The 5727-nt window shown below is 47.7% G+C and overlaps 1 protein-coding gene across 2 annotated transcripts in view; it reads right to left on the minus strand.

Annotated features, from left to right (window-relative positions):
- LOC111976458 (G-protein coupled receptor 61-like) overlaps nt 1–2986 on the minus strand; it is a 16241-nt gene extending 13255 nt beyond the window's left edge. The window contains exon 1 of one of the 2 annotated variants that reach the window (XM_024005293.2): nt 2848–2986. The gene's annotated coding sequence lies outside the window, so the exon portion shown is untranslated. Of the gene's footprint in view, nt 1–2095; nt 2183–2847 lie in introns of those variants that run through there. The other variant, XM_024005294.2, reaches the window with a different exon arrangement.
- Nucleotides 2987–5727: the final 2741 nt, after the last annotated feature.

Consider the following 5727-nt stretch of genomic DNA (forward strand, 5'->3'; position numbering starts at 1 on the left):
TTATCTGTCTGTCTGTTCTGTCTGTCTGTCTGTCTGCGTCTCTGTCTTTGATGGAACACACACACACAAACTGTCACAGTGACTAACACACACACACTGTCACAGTGATGGAACACACACTGTCACAGTGATGGAACACACACACACACACACACCACACACACACACACACACACACACACACACACCACCACACACACACACACACACACACACACACACACACACACACACACCACTGTCACAGTGACTGAACACCACACACACTGTCACAGTGACTGAACACACACACACTGTCACAGTGACCGGAACACACACACACTGTCACAGTGACGGAACACACACACACACTGTCACAGTGATGGAACACACACCACACTGTCACAGTGATGGAACACACACACACTGTCACAGTGATGAACAACTGTTGACAGTGATGGAACACAAACACACTGTCACATGATGGAACACACACACACTGTCACAGTGATGGAACACAAACACACTGTCACAGTGATGAACACAAACACACTGTCCACAGTGATGGAACACAAACACCACTGTCACAGTGATCGAACACACACACACTGTCACAGTGATGGAACACACACACACTGTCACAGTGATGAACACACACACACGTCACAGTTATGGACACAAAACACACTGTCACAGTGATCGAACACACACACACTGTCACAGTGATGGAACACACACACACTGTCACAGTGATTGGAACAACCAACCACCATTGCTGTTGGTACATTCCATACTTGTTCAGTTGTGATGAAGGTAAACTTTCAAATCAAAGTTATTTGTGGTCGCGTACACAGATTTGCAGATGTTATCGCAGGTGAATGCTTTGTGTTTCTAGCGCCAACATCGAGTAAAACCTAGCAATAAATAATAAATACACAACATAATCCCCCCAAAATAAGAAATAACAGAACAAGCTGGAATATAAATATACAGTGCCTTCGGAAATAATTCAGACCCCTTGACACAACCCAATGTCATGTAACATCACTGAGAGACACAACCCAATGATAGGTAACATACTGAGAGACACAACCAATATTGAACATCACTGAGGGACACAACCCAATGACATGGTAACATTCACTGAGAGACACAACCCAATGACATGGTAAACATCACTGAGAGACACAGACCCATGTCATGGTAACATCACTAGAGACACAACCCAATGTCATGGTAACATCACTGAGAGACACAACCCAATGACATGGTAACATCACTGAGAGACACAACCCAATGTCATGGTAACATCACTGAGAGACACAACCAATGTCATGGTAACATCACTGAGAGACACAAACCCAATGTCATGGTAACATCACTGAGAGACACAACCAATGTCATGGTAATCACTGAGAGACACAACCCAATGATCATGGTAACATCACTAGAGACACAGCCCAATTCATGGTAACATCACTGAGACACAACCCAAGTCATGGTAACATCACTGAGGGCTCACAGTTCCAATGTAAGGCATAACATCTCAACATGCATTTTTCTGCTTACAGATAGGAGGTCTCTACTATCTCCTTATATAGAACTGTGTACAATGAACCCTTACAATGAAGAACCATGTGTGTCTTGAAGAATTCTGATATTGTCAAATATTTCTTTAGGAATGTGTATACCACATCAAGTGTCATTGTTGAAAGATCATGTCACTACAATTCTCTCTTTAAATTAAACTTGATATTTGATTTTTTTTTCATACTTTTCCCCCCATACTTTTGTTAAATGATTCATGAATTATACTGTATATTTAATTTATTTCAAAACGCACACGTTGTCTTTCGGATTCTGTGAAACTGTCTACACCTCTGCCTGTATGACCACAGATTCTAATTGTAGAGTTCCAGAGTTCCAGAGTTCCAGAACCAGAATTCTGTTTTTATCAAGTAGAACATTCAAAACACTTAGTGTTTATAAGTAGAAGAGGGTCGTTCCTCAAGTCTACACAGCTCGTATTGTATACAGAACAGAATCTCCCGTTTGTACTAAGATCAGGAGTAGTGGAGAAAAAAAAGAGAACGTTAAAATAGTCTTGAAACACTACCTCACTGTCCTGGCCAGCAGCTCCAAGCGTTCACGTGAAAGAAAGAAGAATGTGCCTTCAGGCCATCGCAGAATCTCAGTCGGTCTGTTGCTGCTAATTGAGAACCATATGACTCTCCTATCACATGACCATCTGTGTGTTTACTGCTTGAAGGAGAACTAAACCATTGTTMTAACAACAACACAGCTTGTTTGTCCATTGAGAGAGGTCTAAAAATTCTACTCTAAAAATGTTTCACCATCCCAATGTAGATGTTGGAGAGGAGATAGAAGACCATAGCCCGTTTTAAATCCGTTTAAATGGTCCCTCAGCTAGCCAGCTAGGACGGCCCTGTCCACCACCTTTACCCCCCCCATCTCAACCTCCTCTCCCCTATCTGATCAAACCCTCCCTACCCCTCCTGGATCTCTCTATTTGGCTGACTACAACAGTATGTCCCACTCCCCGTTTACTCCTGTTTGAATCTCTTCTGACTCTCCCCTCTCTCAGTGAATCCTCTCTCCCAATGCACAGACTGAGTCTATCCTCTCTCAGTGAATCCTCTCTCCCAATGCACAAACTGAGTCTATCGTTCAGTGGATATGTTGTTGTCACGAGAGGAGAGGATAAGTAGCCTAGCACTTCAAGCGCCGGTATAGTATAGAATGTTGTCATGACTGATAGTCACGTTGTGATACCTCCACACACACCCTGTCTAGTCCTATGTGAAGCTAAAGCAGAGCAGTGTGATGAGAAATGAGAGGATGACATACCTTTAATAGTTAGTGTGGAGACTGGCTGCTCCTTTCCTCTCCAGGTTCACTGTCTGCTTGGATGAGGGAAGTGGACCGATTTTGCTCTTTCTCTCTCACTTACACTCACTCACTCACTCACTCACTCACTCACTCACTCACTCACTCACTCACTCACTCACATACACGTTATACCACGTCAGAGAAAGAGGAAGAGAGAGAGAGAGAGAGAGGAAGAGAGAGGAAGAGAGAGAGAGAGAGAGAGGCCACAGATGAGATGCATCCGAGAGAGATGAGATGCACAGAGAGAGAGAGAGGAGAGAGAGAGAGAGAAGAAGAGGAGAGAGTCGAGAGAGAGAGAGAGAGAGAGACGAGAAGAAGACGAGAGAGAGAGAGAGCAGAGAAGAGTATGATCGATAGAAGAGAGAAGAGAGGAGGAGAGGAGAGAGAGAAGAGAGAGAGATAGGAGCGAGACGACACGAGCAGACAGAGAGAGAAGACGAGAGATGGGAGATGAACGGAAGGTTTGAGAAATGAGTATGAGTAAAGCAGAAAGAGGGTGTGGGACGACGTGTTAGTGAGAGATGAAGAGAGATTGTCTTCCTTTGTTGTTGGATTATTCCCTCCTTCCACTCTTCGCGCCTTTCTTTTCTTTAACTATCGTCTCATGCTTCCCTTTCACGCTGTGTGAGCCTGGACGCAAGTCCACGAGCCAGGCGACGAACAGGCAGGGGAATGTGACAGTAGTGGAGCATTTGATGAAAAAACTAAGGGAGGCAGGAAATGGGAACAAACAAACGGAGAGGGGCAGGCCAGGGGTGCTCCTTTCCTCATGCGTTCTAGCGCTTCGGTCCTGGCTTGATGAGGGTGGACTACGGTATATTCATGGCATCTAGACGCTGACAGAATCACTAACTCTTCTTCCAGGCCCACGCATGGCTGAACTGGTTGGTATTTACGTGTGCAGGGAGGCAAATGAGACAAGGTCGGAGAGGAAGGACATAACTTTATGTGCAGGAACGGCAACAGAAGAAGATCGATATAAGGCAGGAGGCGAAGGCAACCGCGGGAAGGGCAGGGCAGGGGAGGGGAGGGAAGCAGCAAGAAGAGGCAGCAGGCCAGGCAGAGAGCAGCACGGAGAGAGAGGCAGCAGGCAGCAGAGAGGCAGCAGGGAGATGAGGCAGCAGGCGAGTGTGAGGCAGCAGGGAGAGAAGGCAGCAGGCAGAGACGGCAGCAGGGAGGCAGGCAGAGAGAGCAAGGAGCAGTGCAGAGACGGCAACAGGGAGGCAGGCAGAGAAGGCAGCAGCCAGGCAGAGCGGTTAGGGATTGCAGGCAGGCAAGACATGGAGGGAAACAGGCAGGCAGAGGATTGAGGGAGACAGCAGCAGGAGGAGGATGGCAGGCCAGCGCAGGCAGAGATTGGAGGGAGACGGCAGGCAGGGATGGAGGGACGTGCGCAGGCAGGTGAGGAGGCAGTGCAGGCGGCACAGAGGGAGGGAGGGAGGAGGGAGGCGAGGGAGGAGGAGGGAGGGGGGGAAGGGAGGAGGGAGGGAAGGGAGGGGGAGGGAGGGAGCAGGCAGGCAGCAAGGGTAGGTAGCAGGGAGGGGGGGGGAGGGAGGCAACAGCTTGGAGGGAGGGAGGCAGGCAGCGGAGGGAGGGCTTTGCATGGGAGGCATGCAGACAAGCAGGCCAGAAGGGAGCAGCAGCGAATTGGAGGAGCAGGGAGCATGTTCTTCTGTCTTAGCCCAGTAAAGCTTCCAGAAAGGTCCACCGTAAGCTTGTTCTCTCTTCTCTAGCTTCAGTAAAGGTTCACTTAAGCTGTCTCATCCCTTTCTAGCGCCTCAGTAAGGTCACCTTTTAGCTGTCTCTCTCTCGCAGCCTTCAGTAAAGGTCACCTTGTTAGCTGTTCTCTCTCTAGCCTCAGTAAGGGTCACCTTAGCTGTCGCTCTCTCGTAGCCTCAGTAAACGTCTTCACAGATAGCTGGCTCTCTCGTCCAGCCTCTAGTTAAAGGTTACCTTAGCTGTCTTCTCTCAGCCCCATAAAGGTCACCTAAGCTGTCTCTCTCTCATGGCCTCGGTTAAGGTCACCTTAGTGGCTGTCTCTCTCTCCAGCGCCTCAGTAAGGTCCCTTAGCTGCTCTCTCTCTAGCCCTTCCAGTAAAGGTAACCTAAAGCTGTCTCTCTCTCTGGCCTCAGTAGGGTCAGCCGTTAGCTGTCTCTCCCTTAAGCCTCAGTAAAATCACCTTAGCTGTCTCTCTCTCTAGCCCAGAAAGGTCACTTAGCTGTCTCTCTCTCGTGTAGCCGTCATTAAAGCGTCACTAAGCTGTCTCTCTCGTCTGGACTCAGTAGTAGGGGTCACCTTAGCTGTCTCTCCCTAAGCCTCAGTAAAATCACCTTAGCTGTCTCTCTCTCTAGCCATAAAGGTCACCTTAGCGTCTCCTCCTCTAGCCTCTCAGTAAATGGGTCACCTTAAGCTTCTCTCCATTAAGCCTCAGTAAAAAGTCACCTTAGCTGTCTTCCTTCCTTAAGCCTGCAGTAAAAGTCACCTTTAGCTGTTCTCTCTCGGCCTCAGTAAAAGTCACCTTAGCTGTCTCTCTCTCTCAGCTTCAGGATTATTGATCTGATGAGGGGAGGTAATTGATCTGATGAGGGGAGAATTATTGCATCTGATGGAGGAGGATTATTGATCTGATGAGCGAAGGATTATTGATCTGATGAGGAGGATTATTGATCTGATGAAGGGAGGATTATTGATCGATGAAGGCGAGATTATGATTGATGAGGGGAAGGATTATTGATCTGATGGATGGAGGATTATTGATCTGATAAGGGAGGATTATCTGATCTGATGGAGGGAGGATTATTGATCTGATTGAACGATTATTGATCTGATGCAGGGAGG

This window comes from Salvelinus sp. IW2-2015, linkage group LG17 (genome assembly GCF_002910315.2).
Source record: "Salvelinus sp. IW2-2015 linkage group LG17, ASM291031v2, whole genome shotgun sequence".
NCBI lineage: Eukaryota > Metazoa > Chordata > Actinopteri > Salmoniformes > Salmonidae > Salvelinus > Salvelinus sp. IW2-2015.